This window comes from Lutra lutra, chromosome 17, assembly GCF_902655055.1.
Source record: "Lutra lutra chromosome 17, mLutLut1.2, whole genome shotgun sequence".
Classification (NCBI taxonomy): Eukaryota; Metazoa; Chordata; class Mammalia; order Carnivora; family Mustelidae; genus Lutra; species Lutra lutra.
In genome coordinates, this window is record NC_062294.1 from 20319201 (window position 1) to 20337860 (window position 18660).

Genomic DNA, 18660 nt, shown 5'->3' on the forward strand with positions numbered 1-18660 from the left:
CCAAGGGAGCCAGAGTGCAGCGACCCAGGGCCGGCCACGAATCTAGGGGTCGGCGTCCGTGGGGCCCCCGGGGGGGAGGGGTGCGGACGGGGTCGGCCCCCGCAGCCTCCTCCAGGCCCAGCTTGCCGCGTCTCGTGGCCTCGGCTCCTCTCCGCCCCCCGCCCTTTCCTTCCCTCCCAGCACGGCCTCCCTCCTCCTCCGCCCCCCCCCCCACCCCGCCCGCCACCTCCCCCCGGTTTCTCATTCCTGCCACTAGCGCGCTCGGCGGCTCATTCCGCGGCCGCCGCCAGCCGAGGGGAGCGTCGCGAGCAGATGCCGCGGGGGCCGCTCGCAGCCGCCGCCGACTTGTGAATGGGACCCGGACTGGGGCCGGGGCGGACACCGCTGCGCTCGTTTTGTGCCAGGGACCGACGGCCCGGAGCTGGCGCCCACCCTCCAGGGCCCCAGGTGAGGCTCGCCGCCAGTCCCTTCCTTTCGACTGAATGGGGCTTCTTTTGGGGGGGGGGTGTCTCTGGATGAGCATGTCTGGGGTGGGGGGAAGGAGGTCTGACTGGAGAAGATTTCACTAATGCAACGCAGAAACGGGAGGGGGGCGGAGGTAAGAAGATTTGTTTAAAAATCAAAAAGGGAGAAGGGAGCCAGCTGTGGGCGCGGGCGGCGCGGAGAGCAGGGGCGCCAGATGTGCGCTCCAACCTCTCCCCTGCTTCGGCCTCCTCTGGGGTCTGCGCGGAGGCCGCGGGAGAGGGGCTTTGCGCCAGGCTGGGGCAGAGGCTGCAGAGCTGCGCTCCGGGCGCGCCGGCTGCCCGCGGTCGGGTCTCTGGGGAAAGTCGCCCCCCGGCGCGGAGCCGGCCTGCCGGCCCGCGCTGCACCTCTTTCCGAAAGCGGCGACGTGACCGCGCTCTCTGCAGGGTTCCTACTCCTTCCTCCCGGTCCCCGCCGAGCGCTCCCCGGGCTCAGCCCTCCTTGCGCGACCGCCGGGGGAAAACGGGAAGCACCCGGCTCGGATCGGCTGTGGCCCCGCACTTTAATAGACGATCTTTGGGTTCGCTGACTGCGGCTGAGAGGCGGCCGACTGCGGTGCGCGCTCCAGCTCTCCGGCCGGAGTCTGCTCGGGAGCTCCGGGGACCGCCTGTTACCTCCCGCCAGCCCAACGGGAGGTCCGCGCGCGGCTCAGACTCGGACTCGGCTTGCCTGGGGCTTGCGAAGCTTGCCAGGGTCAACGTTAACTTTGCGAACCAAGCCGTGCCCTAAGCCTGCGCCTCCTCCCGGAGCGCGCCAAGCCTCTCCCGCTCCCCGCACGCCCGGCCCTCCTCCCTTAGCTTTGCCGGGAACGCTAGCCGGCAGGACGGGAAGGGCGGCGAGGAGAGCGCCCTTTCCCCGCTCGAGCCGGGCAGAGCTGTAAGGAGGGCCCGCTTCGCTATGTGAAGAAAAGAGTCCCCACAGAAAGTGGGGTCGGGGAGGGCCCCCCGGTCACGCTTCCTTATCCTTTTCTCGCCAAGGCCCTGCTTTCGCTTGGGCGGGAGGGTGTGTGTATGTGTTGGGGGTTGGGGGGGGGGTGCACAACACGCCTCCCTTTCCCGGGTGAGAGGTTTTCTAGATGCTAGAAAAAGCCCTGTTGCTTTTGCTGATAATGCAGCAGGAATTTCATGGGCCATCGCACTGCTATTAAGAAATTGCATCTTTTAATTATTTAATAATGCCATCCCTGCATGACGACGGATTGTCCCTAAGGGATGGGGGTGGAGGGTTGTTCCTGAAACCCTGCTGTTGGGGTATAGATCTGTCTAAAGTCTTCCCTCGTGTTTCCTCCAAAAGAAATCTTGTTCGGGTGGTTCTGAAATCTTGCCTTGTTTTCCTCTTCGGATCTTTCTTACCAGGTTAATATGAAGCGGGGAGTAAGTTTTCCTTTTAATCAGAGGGAAGACGCGATAATTAATCTGGCAAGAGGATGGATCAATTCTTTATCACTTGGGCTTGCAGCAGACATCGATGGTTTTGCGGGGTGTCTGGCTTTCCGGGGGATGGGACTGTAGACGTGGTCTCAGGGGCGAGGATCAACCAGCATCGCATCAGCGCATTTGCCAGGCTGGGCTCCGAGTGCTGGAGCCTGACACCATGGGAGAGGAGAAGAGAAGGGGCTGACCTTCATTTCATTAATCTCGGAATTATTTTTCCTATATACTCGAGATGCAGACACCAGAATACAGAAGTAGTCGCAGCCCAACCCTAGCTGCAGGGAGCCTGGTCTCCTTCTAGCAGAAGGAAGGAATAAAAGTTGCAAAACAAAGGGACAGAGTTGTGGTCCATACTAGACAGATCCTGAAGCTCCTGGTCACTAAAGTTCCTTACTCCTAAGCTCTGATTCCAAGTTTTAGAGTTGGCCAGTGGGCCCTGGAAATCAAACCTCCATGCAAAACTGAAATCCTGCCGAGTACAAAGAAATGTGAGTAGATTTTAAGTACAGACTAGGGAAGGGCATCTGAGAGGCCAGGAAAATTTACATCTTACTTTTGAAACATTGCAAATTAATGCCTTAAAAATGTGTTGCAGCCAGGCTTTATGGTTAATAACAATTATTACTATCATTTTTGTTGTAATTTCAGAGTCTGCATAAGCTGGCCATTTTATTACATTGTTTAAAAAAAGGGATTCCCCCCCACACACACACATACCCCTGGAGTGGGGGATAGGGAGGGAGAATGAAGGGAACAAAAACTGGATCATCTGTTGAGGCCCAAACATGTAGATTTACTCAAACTGGGCTTATTGCTTGTTAGAAAGGATAGGATTTTAAAATAGTTCTAATTGAAGCAGTGGACCATCTTGATAACACTTCAGAACTTCCATTATGTTCAGCATTCTTATCAGAACACCAGACAGTAAAATTACTAGAAACCTAAATTCTATTTTCAATTAAGATGCAATCTTTTGTTAATTTGAGAATTAAAAAAAAAAAAGTCACAGCTCTATTTTTGCAGGGGTGGCAGTGGATGTGTATATTTGTTTGTTTATTTGTGAGAGGAGAGGGGGGGCAGGTTTGGAGACCCATGCCATGATTTGGGGGAATACAGGTCAATTTCATGCTCCTTTAGTGGACTTGTCTTCATAATTCATGGTTTTTCTTCCTCTTTGAATAGAATTACATGGCTGCCTTGTAAAGATTCTGGTTTTGGGGACCCTCATATGGGAAACGCCATGACTTTGACCTCAAAGCTTGATTTACAATGCCAGAACTACACTCCCATGAGCTTAGTGTGTCTCGGAATTTGCCTGTGAATGTCTGTGACTTATGAAGTTGACAGTTCACATAAACTTTGATCTGTGATATTCAGATCTATTTTCAGAAACATCTAAAGGAGATCTGCAGGTCTGATTTTAATTTTCCTCCATTTTCAATACATTTATGTAGGCAAATGTTCAAGAAGTATAACCATTTGTTTGTTTATTTTCAACATTGGTTTTTTTCACTTTGATCATAGACATACCTTATCATTAATAATGATAAAACACTGGTCTATGGACTTTGAAAGTGGGTAGCAAACATTTTCTCTTAAACTGTTAAGTTTGCAGAATGACTGAATTCCTCAGTCTTTTTCCTAGAAAATCTGAGCACTGTGTAAATTCACCAGCCAATGATTTAAGGGATTGAAATGTGGTTGGTATATTTTTTTTTCCTCCCTCTTATGAAATTGGTCATTGTTTCAGAAAAAGTTACCTAGTTCGTCAGGAGCCCCCATTCTAGATCTTCCAAGCATTTGGGTTGTCAACCTTTCCAATCCAATGTTATTGCTCCTAGAATATGTAAAGATCTTTGGTCTGTGTGGGCTAGGGGAAAGACGTCAACAGGTATGTTAAAAAGGAAAAAAAAAAAAAAAAGTAAAGCTGGAGAAAGTTGGACAAATTCTGGCACACCAGTAGTACTAAGAATCCATGAGGAATCCATCAGGATTACGGTGATAGCCATCCACAGCCTCTTCTATGGACAGGAAGGACTAAAGAAAACACTCGAGGAGGATAATTAGACATCTTTCTGCTATAATTTTACCCTGACATTGAGAGCCTTGTGCATCTCTGGAAATGGGCTCCTTCGCGGAAGATTGCACTTCTGGCCACTAGAGGGCAATGGCGCCCTTCTCCAACTTTCTGCATGGGGCCCATCTGCTTTTGAGGGCACCATGAAAAGCGGTTTTGTTACCACCAGCCTTGTCTGGCCCTCTCAGGAGAGACCGAATTCAATCTAGCTATGGTTCAGGCTACCGCCTGAGCAGTTTGTCAGGATTAACATCTTTCTAGTTGGTGAATCTGTTACCTTCAGCCTCTCCTTCCCACCTTGGAGTTTACTAGAAAGTTGGAAAATCTCGTAACTTGAGATTCTCTGAGCAGGAGATGAGGAGGAAAGGGGTGGGGGGAGGGCTGGGCTGAATGATACACTAGGTCAGCTCTCACTGAGGCTGTGATCTGGGAGGATTTTCTGGCTTTTTTTTTTTTTTTTTTTCTCCCTGCCAGAAAGAGCATCATTTGAGACTCTGAGGGGGAAGCGAATGAATAAAGAAGAGAAATATTAGTGAGATTGCTGTGGTATCATTGCCTGTTCTTTCAAGAGGTTTTGAAGAGTCTGCAAGACATTTCTAATTTGCAAAAAAAAAAAAAAAAAAAAAAAAGAATAGCATTTTGATCTTTGGTAAACACTTTGGGGCATGGGGTTTTAATATAACCGTAAATGTTTTACTCTTACCTTTAAACCATTCTTGATATTGCTGTAAAAAAAAACAAACACGTAAATTTAGCAGAGAGTAAAATTTAATTCAAGATTGGTCCTCATGCACTAGAGTTTAATCATTTGACTTTTTTTTCCCCCTCAGTGATATGGAAATTACTGCTTATGATTAAATTGCGTATTTCAGGCTGCATGAATTTATATTTGTTACTGTTTGATAGTGTCATTATGAAAGTTCAGAAGAATAATGTAAAAAAAACACTAGCGCTATATTATAATTAAGAGGAAAGCTCTATTAAAAAAATAAGTACTGTCTTAAGTGGATTCTTATTTGTATTTTTTTTAACTGAATACAATTGCCTCCCTGGTGAGTCAGCAGTGCAGTTCCTTGCAGCTCTGAATGTGTTGGAATGCAAGGGCTGTTGATGAAGAAGGAATCAATGAAATGGATTATGGGAAGGAGTATTAAGTAACTCAGTGGAAAGTAAGACAAAGTGTTTTGTAAACCAATGCTCACTCACCACTGGACAGTTTATTTAACTGAAAAAAAAAAAAAGAAAGTGCTTTTAAATTGTAAGTGCTTGTGAATAATGCATGTTTGTTAGAACTGGAGGCAAAATTTCATTGTTATTTGGTTTAATTAGTCATCAGACCGTTGCAGAGTTCCAGAATTCTTATTGAGATAAATCATTGTTCTCTTGGTCTGTCAGGTTAAAGTTTTGGCTCAGGCAGAGAATCTGGTATGCCAGGATATTAAGTGAGATAGGAGGATGAGAGGGAAAGGAGGAAAAGAGGTAAGGGAAGGGGGGGGGGAAGTGTGAGAGAGGCTAATGGTGCTGTTGCTGATGGTAGGGCAAAGACTGCTGTCCCCATCCCTTTATCTCCACTCATTGAGACCCATGTGAGGTCCTGAATCCAGAAAGCTGGCATAAACAGGTTTACAGACAACAGTGAACAGTGGCCAGGGTCTTAAATTCTATTACTTTCTGGCCCTGAAACTCCTCACAGTACCCTGTGAATTTTTCTTGAATTTTTCTGGTTTTTTCAAGTGAAGAAAAACCTTCATTCACTTCCTCCACGAATCCCCTTCCTTGCCAGAAATCCACATGACGTGGTCCTCTGTACTAGCATGATTTCGCTCAGTAAGAATTTGCAGGAATTTCTGGAAGATACTGGCTTTGGGTGTGGTGTCTTCCACACTATGATGATTACCTAACATAGCAACAGGGGAGCGATGGAGGCTGCTCCCTGGTTTTAGTTTTAGATGTATGAGATATCTTTTCAGCCATCATTAGGCTCCATCAGTGCGTGCTAACAGTGAGAATTTGGAGTTGCGTCCCTGCCACCGGTGGTGTTTATTCTGTGTAAGAACCAGCACGGATGCCAGCATGGGCAGGCGTATTGGATATAGTGCTGTGCGAACCATTCCCAGCATGGATCTCTGGGAACGTGTCACCTGTGATCACATCCTGAACACTCAGGCGATTTCCGTCATCCCTGAGCCTGAGGCTTGGACCAGCGACTCAGACAGCAAGACGTGAGGGTGAGGAGTGTGCAACAGCAGAATAAGATCTTGTCTTTGGTTAGCATTTTGGTATTTTGTTCATCATCACGGACTTTCTCCATTCAACATGATTTTTAAAATAACGCATTACAATATTATTCATTTTGGTTACTGAGTTTTTTGGCAAGCCCTTACATTTCGTGCCCAAGGACCGTGCCTCACCTGACTCACCCTAATTCCAGCCGTGCCCAGTCCTTGGATCCTTCTTGGCTCCAGCTCCAGGGCTTAGAGCTTACGTGACCGAAATTAAGGAACATAACATTTCTAAGACTCAGACGCCTCATCTGGTGCAATGGAAACCGTAATAATACTCATGTCCTAGAATTGTTGTGACGATAAAGTAAGAATGGAGCGCCGTGCCTGGTTCATGATAAAACCTCACCAAACACTCAGTCCTTTTCGTCCTCTCAGACCTGAGATTTGGTTTTAGAGACTAATGGTGGCAGGTAGCAGTTCTTCCTTATAATTACACCGCAAAATCCTACACTGAGCATTCCCTTTACATTGAGGCCTCTCCCAATTAGGGATGAATTGTTTATTAGTGCCTCCCTCTTTTTGAATTATTTCAGAAGTTTAAGTGATCCATCCCTCTTCCATTTAAAATATTCAAGAGGCAGTTGAGATTTTAGAGATAATTATGGCTTTTGAAAAGTGCCTGCCTCCTTCTCCTACCTTTGCATTTTCTCTCTGTTCATTTTACATACGGGTTGCCTGATAAGTTGCCCTGAAGTAATATCTTACTGGGAAAGTTTGCTAAGCGTGTGATGTTGAGATATTCATCACAGCGTCTGCTTTCATTTAAAAGGGGCTCATTACTATTCCAGACTAGCTTAAATGATAATTAGCCCCGTGATAAATCGTCTCCATTTCAAGCATATTCCTGTTTGTTTTTCAGGTTAAAGTAGTTTGGGAATTTAAGGGGGTTGAGCAGTGACCATTCTGACTGATGAAGAGACTCCGGCTGAAGAAGCCCTTGCCTGCCTGTGGTCTTCCTCAGGTCCAGGCGAAAGCACAGTGATTTGGTACAGCCTTGAAAATGACAGAAACCCCCATCCATTGCCCCTGGCCCTGCCCCAGCCCTTAATGGTTTTCCAACTGTTTTCACACTCAGTGGCACCATCAGCCTGGGCTTTCCAAGGCTCTTGGACCTTCCGGGTTGTCCTGCTGTGTCCCATCTGCAGCCTTCCTGTGTCATGTGTTTCTACCCCAGGCCCCAAATCCCTCCTGGGTATCCCTTGCAAGGAAAGGAAATATCTCCCTGTGTTTGCCTCGAAAACGGAAGGGAGAAGAGCCAACTTGTTGATTTCCTACCATGTGCCAGGTCTGTACCTGAGACCTCATTTATTCTATGCACTCACTCTGTGGGGAGGGTATGAGCGTCTCTGTTGTGCAAATGGGAAAACTGACTCTTGGGAGGGTTCTGGTCCCTTGTCTAAGCTCCTGGGGCTTGGGGAAGGAAAGCTGGGTTTCCCAGTATGTTCTGAATGCACATGCCTAGAAGCTTTCCGCTGTGTGCGCAAGCTGGGGCTCCCCTAGTTTCTAGAGAAAAACAGCTGGAGCGAGAGCTGAGCTGACTGCTCAGACCCCGTGCCCCTATCTACGAAAGAAGCTTCTGGGATCTTCTGGTCTAACTATTCTTTCTGCATGTTTTCTTGTTTGTCATTAATCCTGCAGCTTCGTACATGAGCTGATGACAGCCTGCTAACTACCTCTTAGGGAACCCATCACGCTAGCCATGACTATTAACTCGGTTCATTAAAACTCCCCATCACAGGAGGACGTGAAATACCCCTCTTTTGTAACTTTCTCCCAGTAGTTACTTTTTGCCCCTGCTCTCCATCACTGTTTCCTCCTCCTGACAGCCCTGCAAATATTTGAAAATCAGTATCAGATAATATTTAAAATCTAGCATTTATTGCGCATTTAGCTAGTTTCAGGCACTGGGCGAAGAACATTCTGTATAATATGAGACTTACCCATAGTGACTCTCTGAACGGGTAAGATTATTGCTAGGGTCTTACAAAGAAAAACAAAACAAAACAAAAACTTGAAAAAACCCTGAATTTCCAGTGTTCCGCAAAGTAATTGAAAAACATAGGCCCAGAGCCTTTCATTAAAATAGGTGACAGAGTGGGCTCCTGGGTGGCTCAGTGGGTTAAGCCTCTGCCTTCGGCTCAGGTCATGATCCCAGGGTCCTGAGATCGAGTCCCGCATCGGGCTCTCTGCGTGGCAGGGAGCCTGCTTCCTTCTCTCTCTCTCTGCCTGCCTCTCTGCCTACTTGTGATCTCGCTCTGTCAGATAAATAAATAAAATCTTTAAAAAAAATTTAAAAAGAATAGGTGACAGAGAACTTTGACCTACTACTTCCCAAGTGAGGAGTAGACATTCTACTTTACCAAGTAGGAATCAGATGTGTGACGTCATTGGATTTATCAGCTATTCCGGTCAACCTTCAGTTAGAGATGAGGGTCAGGGACCCAGAGAGGACCCACGACTTGCCTAAGATCACATGTTCATTTAGGGCAGATAAAGCAAGAACTGGGCAATCTTGACTCTTAACTCAGTCTCTTAGCAGTGTCTACATGCAAATTTTTTTTTTAAGATTTTATTTATTTATTTATGTGTCAGAAAGAGAGAGAGAGAAAGCACACAAGCAGGCAGAGAGGCAGGCAGAGGCGGAGAGGAAGGCAGCTCCCTGCTGAGCAAGGAGCCCGATGCGGGACTCGATCCCAGGAGTCTGGGATCATGACCTGAGCCGAAGGCAGTGGCCTAACCCACTGAGCCACCCAGACATCCCTTTTTTTTTTAAGAGTAGGTTTACTGGTAGTCTGATTTTTATTTAAACCTATCACTAGGTCCATTATCTACCTGCCTGTCTATCTGTCTATCTATCTATCCATCCATCCACAGAAAGATATAACCTGTTATGTCATTAGGCAGTTAAGTTATGACGGCTATAAATGGGACTTTCTGTGACTCTGTTTGGAAGGCATGGTCAACCAATCCAATGTCATTTGATAATATTTTGAAAACTGTGCCATTTGACCTTGGCCTTCAGGTCTGTCCTACCTTGTAGTCACTATCATTACTATCTCCATCCCATGTTTGCCTCGATAACAAAGTAGAGTGGCATCTTATCTTGCTACCTCTGGCAAGCGTTCACAGGGCTCACTGGCAGGGTGTGGCTTAAACTTGGTTCCAAACCCATTTCTTTGTCACCTACTTTAATGAAAAGCTCTGGGCTGGGCACATGGAAATAGTCAAGTCCTAAGACCTTCCCTCCAGGAGCTGCTATACCAGTGGTACAGAACAAACTACGTTCAAGGCTGCAAACATTAAGTGCAGCAAAGGAAGTACAAATAAATGGGGCCACGGGGCTGATGAGTCCCAAGCAGTGCAGTGATCAAGGGTGGTCTGGGGAAGGAAGGCATTTGTGGCTACCATGTACTGATGATGGTGGGTCATCCTTAGTGATACAGGGTGCATCACCCCTAGTGCAAATCATCTAGGCATGGAGAACTTTCCTATTAGAAAGACTTCCTTTAATGGAGCCAAACTGTCTCTCCAGAGGTCACATTCTTTGATACAAGCCTTTGATGCCATGCAGAATGGATGGAGTTCTTCCACATTCATTACCCAGTATTTACTGTCTTCCAGGATGCCTTCTCCCCGGTCTTCACATCTCCAGCGTGAACACCTTACTCATGTTTGCTTCAGCCCTCCGCGGAGGGAAGGACTGAAGACAAAATTCCAGGCAGCTAAACACTAGACTATACCCTCCTTTCCCCACGCTTCTTTTATTGCAACCCGAGGCTACATCACATTAGCTTCTATTGCCAGTCACATCACCCAGAGGACTTCCGCTCCATAGTTTGTTTGTTTGTTTGTTTTTCCTTATGTGCTGCTGTTAAGTCACATTTCCCCACCTGTCTCTGTGCACCTAAGACATGACAGGCACCATCCGCCGTTGTTAGCACGGGATCCGGAGTCAGACTGCCCTGCTGCAAACGCTGGCCTTGTCACTTCTTAGCTGTGCAGATCATTTTAGCCATTCTTCCGCTTCCCCATCCAAACACTGGGTTAGTAATAGCTACCTTATATGGGGGCTCTGGTAGCAAACACTATTAATACATACACGTGCTTAAACCAGTGCACAGAACGCGATTGCTGTCACTGGTGTCTCAGTTCTATGAGTTGCTTTACTTAGTTACCAACCTCGCTTGGTAAAAACAAAACAACAACAGCGGTAAAAATAACCAGAAAAGGAGCAGGGGCAGGATCTTATTAAACAAGACACTTCCTTTTCAGTGATTCAACAGCCTAGAATACACTATTCTACATGTTAGTCGTTCCTGGTCGTGCGTATCTGTCATCTGGTTTGCTTGATTGTTTGCTTGGCTGCAGAGCAGTGAGATCCCCTCCTGTGTCTGGAGAACAGCTCACAGTAAGATTCTCCGTAGAGAGAAGAACCCTCCTTCTGCTCCAGAGGCCTGAAGGACCAGAGTGGCTTCCCTGGCCCTCCTGGAAACTAGAACACAGACTCAGCACTAACTTTCCCGTGTGTTTTACATCTGGATTCAGATGTAATGCATACAGACGCAAAACCACTGGCCAAGAAGCACTCACTCTGAGTGTTGTGGCTGTGTTTGTACCAGCCTCTGATTTCTCTACCACTGGGGTGATAGAGCAAAGCTGTAACGGCCCATGTCCAGGAGAGACAGCTGTGGTGTCCTCACCCACCTGTTCCATGGGAGTGTCTCGCCTGTGATCTGGCTGTCCCAGGCTCTTGGCATCCCTCTCCATTTTCGAGCCTGCTTCTCTAGCCTTCCCGGAAGAATTGTGCTACCCTAAGTCTGTTTCTATTGCACTGAACTAAGAAACCTGAAAGGCTTCATTTCCCTGCTTATTTTGCAAGACTATTGTGAGAAATCTTACCCACTGCAGTACTGAGTGGGGTATCTGGCTTTTGAGCTCCTTTTGAATGCTGAAGAGAATGTTGATAATTAGATGCTAGGGTGTGAGGGTAGAACAGAGGGAGCCTTTATTAAACATGGAATAGTTTAATTTGGGCAAGAAGTAGACAAAATTTCAGGACCTAGGCTGAAGCCTACTGATATAGCTTAGTAGATGGTGGGATTTCTGTGGGAAGCTGTGGCAGACAGCACAACAGCTAGTCACGTGGACGGCCAATGATCTGTTGGAAGGGACGGGGCAGGTTGTGTGGGCAAGTGGCCCATGGATGCTGGCCAAGGAGGCAGTGCTAAATTCCCAAAAAAATATTATCCAGAGGAAGCTAAGGCCAGATACAGGGACAAGAATCCAAATTGGTTCCCCAATCCAGTGGCAGCCAGGTAGTGAGGCGTATGCGAAATTCAGAGCCAAACATCTTGGAGAAGGCGGGAAGGAAAACATAGAAACTCTCCAAGCATTCACGGGAGTGTCAAAGATGCCCCCCATAAAAATGGGCTAGTCTCCCTAAGTCCTATCCTAGCTTCTGGAGGGGACAGCTCCCATGCTGTCCTGGCAGCATGGCCTCTGTGTTGACCCAAGGAGACAATGATCACATGGCAGTAGTCAGTGCTTGTAGCTGGACGCTTTGCGGCGGAAGGTCACACAGGTATTAGCTGTCTCTGCAGTTTGCCTCATACCATCCCAGGACAACTTTCCTCACCTACCTTTGTAAGAAATCAGCGTCACCCCATCTGGGTGGCTCAGTCCGTTAAGTGTCTGTCTTCGGCTCAGCTTAGGATCCCAGGATCCTGGGATCCAGCCCCAAAGTTATCAGGCTCTCTGCTCAGCAGGGAGTCTATTTCTCCCTCTCCTCCCTGCTCCTGCTCTCTGTCTCTGTCTCTCTCTCTCAAATAAATAAATTTTTTAAAAAACAAAAAAGAAAAAGAAATCAGCATCACCTTTCAGGGAGGGAAGCCTTCGGGGCAAGCTCAGAATTTCAGATCTGTCTAATGGGCCAGGTGGTGAAACACAGAATGACTTTGATTTTGTGGCTGATGAACCTCTTGCCACACCTGACTCTGTTATCACCAAGCTGCCTGGGACTCTTGGAGCCATGCATTTCAATTTACATGTGATGCTCCCTGACTGGTCACCATGGACACCAATCCAGACCACAAACCACAGATGCCTAACCGAACAGGTGAAGCTGGGTGGGCACCTGTGTTAGTAGGTATCAACTTTCTATTCGCTATTAAAGCATGCATATTTTTTTTTTAAAGATTTTATTTATTTATTTGACAGAGAGAGATCACAAGTAGACAGAGAGGCAGGCAGAGAGAGAGAGGGAAGCAGGCTCCCTGCTGAGCAGAGAGCCCGATTCGGGCCTCGATCCCAGGACCCTGAGATCATGACCTGAGCCGAAGGCAGCGGCTTAACCCACTGAGCCACCCAGGTGCCCAAAGCATGCATATTTTAAGGTTTTAAATATTTAAGCACATATTTAAAGGTTTTATAAAATATTTTATTGACAATAGCAGCAAAACTGTATTTGAAATCCAAACCCAAGCTGAAAAATCAGAGGTTATTTCTGCAAACAATTCCAATTCTTAACCTTTTGACCTAAAGCACCCCAGCAGTGTCAGGAGACTGTTCTTGAACCAGCTTGCTCCCCTACCTACTTCATATATGGACACGGCTGTGGTGTAAGATACAGTTTTCATTGTTCTATTATTCTTGGGAACCTAAGAAGCAGTATATAAATGAAGTGTCACTACTAGTATTATTATCTTAGAGTAAAAATTGCAATGTAGCAGTTAAAGCTGGGCACACTTGCCTTCAAAAAAATGTATGGGTGATTCCTTTGTTTTATTCATCGCTGCTCCTCCAGCAAACATCGCAAAGAATCTTCAACTTCAGCAAATCTCAGCAGTGCATTTGGGAGCATTAGTCAGGAGACTAATGCAGCCAAAGAGGCTGTGTCTTTGACGTGAGGGATGGGTCCCATGGAATTATTTCAGCTGCCTTCTCCCCACCAGCCCCACTGCTGTCAAGCCTTGCATTCCAAGCCAGAGAGGCACCCAGTTTTCACTTAGAGAGTCATGCCTTGTGTCCTTTTCTTTTTGGCTGTGTAACATTTTATTTCTCACGAACGGAGAAGGATCGCCTGTCCCCAAGTTTGCTGCCAATTGCTGACGAATTTCCCCTAATAGGTTGCCAGGTGATTCTCTCCCTCCAGGCCGACTAGCTTAGTGCCATCCTGACGTTGCTGATGGATAGCTACGGGGCCTTGGGCAAGCCAATTAACCTCGGTTTCCTCATCTGTAAAGTGGCCTTTGGGGTCCTTTCCAGCTCTAAAATGGTCTGACTCTCAAATCTTCCACAAATCCTTTGGCAAGGTGCTTTTTGACTGTCAAATCTCAGCATTCTAGAGAAAGCCATGCGAACAGAAACACCAGGAGGTGAGAGCACAGACCAGGTTTGCCCAAGCACAGTATGCCTGCAAGTGATAGCAGACAGAGTCTGCCTGCGGGGTAGTAACTTCAGGACTCTGTGGAGTACACTGAATGCCGAATTCAGGGCTTTGGACTTCAATCCCTTAGCCCCTAGGGAACCTTTGAAGGGTTTTGGAGTAGGGGAGTGATGTGTTGAATGCATTATTAAATGATTTCTGGAACAGCATGGAGAATTACTGGTAGAAGGAACAGAGACCCTAAAGAGGGAGGCCAGCAGGATGGGGGTTACAGCAGAGATGATGAAGCAGGGACTAGGGACTAGGGTGGGACAGCATTCTCACAATCGCTGTTGTGCACTGAGCACAACACTGTATGCACATCCTGCGCAGCAATCCCTGTGAATTACCTCAGTCTGTCCTCACTACAACCTCAGGGAGGCGGAAGCTATAATTATGCTCATTTATAAAACATAGAAACCAAGACTCAGGATAGTTAAGCAACTTTCCCTAGTGTTGTGCAGTTTATAAGTGGACAAGCAGGGATTTGAACAGATATTCCATGTTCTCCATGGCTCTATTGTAGGGACACAGAGGTAAGAGACTTTGAGAGGTTCATGAGACTTGCTACTGATCGTTGATGAGGAGTGGGGATGGATACTTGGTGACGTGCATACAGAGTGCCCTGCACTTGACCTTCTAGGGCTTACCTCATCTCATCTTCCCAAGCTCATAAACAGGAGATCACACAGATAAATTGTTGCAAAGGATTTGAACTCAGGACTGAAAGATCTAGAAAGCTTTTCCTGTGACTCTTCTAATAGGATTGATGGGTGCTTGGCTTTCTCCCTATCCAGGGATGATTTGAGGGTGACACAGAGTGTTATGTTTTCTGTCATGGGCTCATACGACTTAAATACTTGAAAAGATGGGTTACACAGAAAACAAGTTATGCTTCTAAAATCCATGTTTTCTTTTGAAATTTTGGTTCCTTTCCAGTCCTGGCATAGATGAAGATGCCCCAGTAGTGTCATTTTGAAACAATTATTTTGCACCCAGGATTTACAGGGGTGATTCTAGGGGCTGTTGAGAGAAAGCCCATAAAGCCAGTCTTCGTCCATCAGTGGGCACTCTCCACTTCCTGTCATGTGACCCCATGACCTGGTACAATGTATGGAAAAGGTGAGAGAAGAGAGTCACATTGTATCTGTACTGATGCATATGAATAAGGACCCGGGCTTCTGAGAGATAAAAGAATTACCTACACCAGAATATAAGAGGCTGTAAGTTTGTTAGTCTAAGCTAGAACTTAAGAACAAATGAAATTGCAGATACCAACATGACAATGTCTTGTTCAGAGAGACAAAGGCCGTGGGGACTGTGTGCTTGGTATTTCTTTATATTCTCTAATATGCTGGGAGTAGTTTCATTTCTATATCCTGTTGATCTATCCTATACCCATTCCTTCTTTTTTAACCAAATCACTGTGAGACCAAGAGATGGAAACTAGCTTCCCTGTCCAGACTCAAGTTATCTCTATGGTAAAAAAAGAGGGTTAGAATGGAAAATTGCCTCCCCATGGGAGAGATCTGGAAGAACAACTCTGTTCTGTCTTAAAAGTAAGGAAAAAAAGAAAGAATGGAAAAAAAAAAAGAACAACAAAAAACAACTCTCTCTACCCAGCTTGACCCAGAGAATACATGTATTATTCTCTTCTTAACCCAGCTCCTGGGGTTCAGATTTTTACTTGGACAATGAAAACCAAATTGATGATAGGCTGTTGGGAACTCAGGACTTATTTCTCCGATCTGGCCAAGAGTCTCCAAAACCTGTCCCCTGACTCATTTAAATTAGTGGTTGTAAAAACAAAGGCAAATAAGAAAAGCTTTGTGGATAAGAATGTGAATTGATTAAATTCATAGAAATAGCATCACTCTTCAAGGATTGCCTGTCTTTGCTGAATGTTGAAAATATTGATACTATCTCCAGTATTGTTTCCCCTATTTTTACATTTGCATGGGAAATGATTTGATTAACATTTTCTCTGAAGATGGTTTCCTTCCTAGCAAGGTACATTGATGGTATCAGCTTGGCCCAGGGAGTGTGCCTTCCCCCGCACCGCTGATTTGGATGCAAAACAGAGCTATTTTGGAAACTAACTTTACCTGTATTGTTGAGTCTCTTTTCGAGGCTCAGTTGGGTTTGCTACAGGAGAGCATTCAGGATGCCATTCACGTGGCATGCATTGTGCTAATACAACTTTAATTTTCATGTCAAATTGGACAAGAAATTAGTTTGTCAAAAATAATCAAGCCTATTACAGAGGTGCCAGGTTGGATAGTTACTGAGATGTGACTATTACTCTGTGAAGTGACCTTGTGTTGTGGGGATGCATAGATGGAGGCCATCTGGCTGGCTGGACCCAGGTACTCCCCTTGGGAAACTCCTAGGGAACATTCCTCGCCAAGGCTCAGCTGGTTAGGAATATTCCCTAATCTTCACAATGACTTGGCTCTTGGCTCTGTCTCATTCCCAATGCCCTGCGGGGCTCCTTACAAAACCAAAACCAGACCAAAAATGTTTTTTTTTTTTAAAGATTTTATTTATTTATTTGAAAGCGAGAGATCACAAGTAGGCAGAGAGAGAGGTGGAAGCAGGCTCCCACTGCACAGAGAGCCCATGCGGGGCTCGATCACAGGACCCTGAGATCACGACCTGAGCCAAAGGCAGAGGCTCAACCCACTAAGCCACCCAGGCACCCCCCCAAAAGTGCTTTATGTAAATAGTTCAATCTCTATGAAATTTATGCTTTACCTTAAATGAAAGATAATGTGACTTGAGGCTAGGTCCACATAGGTGGGCCCAGAAATCCAACAGAGTGTGAGGAAGCACTGGGAAGAAAACATAGAAGCAATTCCATATACAGCGGAGCCTGTAGGAACTGATTTTAAGCCTTTTAGTTATCTATGAGGCCAGAATCCTTTTGACTTCACATTTCGTAGGGGAATTTTGAATCTATTTCCCCAGAACACTCAACAATTCTTCCGGGCTCCAGGATTCTACCAATACGTCCGAGTTTCCCGAGTCCATTTAGGTTCCTATTCACCTGTTTGGGTCTTTCTTTGGAGCTGAGGGGGCACAGAGTGCCTTGAACACTATATCCTGTCAGCGCTCTGTTGAGCCTTTCAACAATAGACGTGGATGTTTCCCGTGGCTTTGGCGTGTGCTTTAAATTCACTATCTCAGGGGCGGCTGGGTGGCTCAGTCAGGTAAGCAGCTGACTCTTGACTTCAGCTCTGGGCACCATCTCAGGGTCTTGGGATGGAGCCTCAAGGCCTGCTCCGCGCTCAGTGGGGCATCTGCTAGAGATTGTCCCTCTTCCTCTGCCCCTCCCCCAACTTGCTCACTTGCTCGCTCTCTCTCTCTCTGAAAGAAATAAATATTTTTAAAAATCCCTTTATAAAAATTCACTGTCTCACTCAGGTCTCATGACAGCAGTGAAACCTGATCTGCATGATTAAAAGTTCAAGAGCTGAAGGGGTTCAGACTAAAAGCTTTCAGATTCCACCGCCACCGGTTTTGAGCACTGTGGCCGGGCGTCTCTATGAGTTCTTTTTGCTTCAGTTTCCTTATCGGCACCACTGGCATGACAAGGACATGTGCAAAGCCAAGTGAGTACTTGATAAATGTCAGCGACAACCCTGTGAGTGAGACGTGTATTTTTATTTCTGCTCTGCAGAGAGGAAGCGAAGGTGCAGTGAGTTTGCACATCTTACCCTGGTTATAGAGCCAGGAGTGACAGCGTGGACTTTGTATCCAAGTTCAGTGGCTCCACCCATTTGTTCCACTCTGTTCCTTCCACTCAAGTTTATTAAGCTATTGTTTCTCTATTGTTTCTCTCTTCCACACCAAAACCTCTCCCCGCCTTTTTTTTTTTTTTTAAGATTTATTTATTTTAGAAAGAGGAGAATGCATGAGCAGGGGGAAGGAGGGGAGCAGAGGGAGAGGGACAAGCTGATCAGAGCCTGAGGTGGGCTCAATCCCACAACCTAGAGACCATGACCTGAGCCAAAATCAGGAGTCAGACAGACGCTCAATGGACTGAGCCACTCAGGTGCCCCGGACCTCCCCTAGATTTGATGAAAACTAGTTTTCCATCACTTGTGAAGATTTCATGCTTTCCTTTTAAAGAAATTGACATAAATAGTGGTCTCTTTCCCAGGATGAATCATATTTGCGTAACTGTGAAGATGTTAAGAACTCAATTTTCTCCAACAAATCCTTTGTTTTTAAGCTTTTACATGTTTATAATTGAAATTCCAGGAGGATAGCTCTTCAAGCAAATGTCCTTGAGACATGGGACACAAGCCTTAGCTGTGAGCCATATCTGTAATTTTAACTTTTCTCGTAGTCCAGTTAAAAAAGTAAAAAGGAAATAGGTGACAACGTGAATGACACAGTTTACTTAAGCCAATATATCCAAAATATTGACATGCAATCAATATAAAATTATTAATGTGCTATTTCTCATTCTTTCTTTATACGAAATCTTTGAAATCCTGTATGTGTGTATGAGTAACACATCTCAGTTGGGGACGAGGCACCTTTCAAGTTCTCAGTAGCCACATGCCCCTAGTTAGATACTGTATAGATACTGCAAGTCATGATTTTTCTAAGGACGATTTATACAACGAACGATGTTTTTAAAATTAAAGACTTATTTATTTTGGAGAGAGGGGAGAGGGAAGGGCAGAGGGAAAAAGAGAGACTCTGCAGCCACCTCTGAGCTGAGCACAGAGCCCAGTGCAGGGCTCGATTCCAGGGCCCCAAAATCGTGAGCTGAGCCGAAACCAAGAGTGGGATGCCTCACTGACTGAGCCACCCATTGGGGCACCACTGTGCTCCAGTCTCAGGACCTTCTAAACCACAGCAGCAGGAACCACCTTCTTTTTTTTTTTTTTTAAAGATTTTATTTATTTA

General features: G+C 46.1%; 1 protein-coding gene across 1 annotated transcript in view; it reads left to right on the forward strand.

The window, feature by feature from the left end:
- The first annotated feature begins 231 nt into the window (after positions 1-231).
- Positions 232-18660, forward strand: part of CDH11 (cadherin 11) — a 157125-nt gene continuing 138696 nt past the window's right edge. The window contains exon 1 of the mRNA XM_047711449.1: positions 232-447. The gene's annotated coding sequence lies outside the window, so the exon portion shown is untranslated. The remainder of the gene's footprint in view (positions 448-18660) is intronic.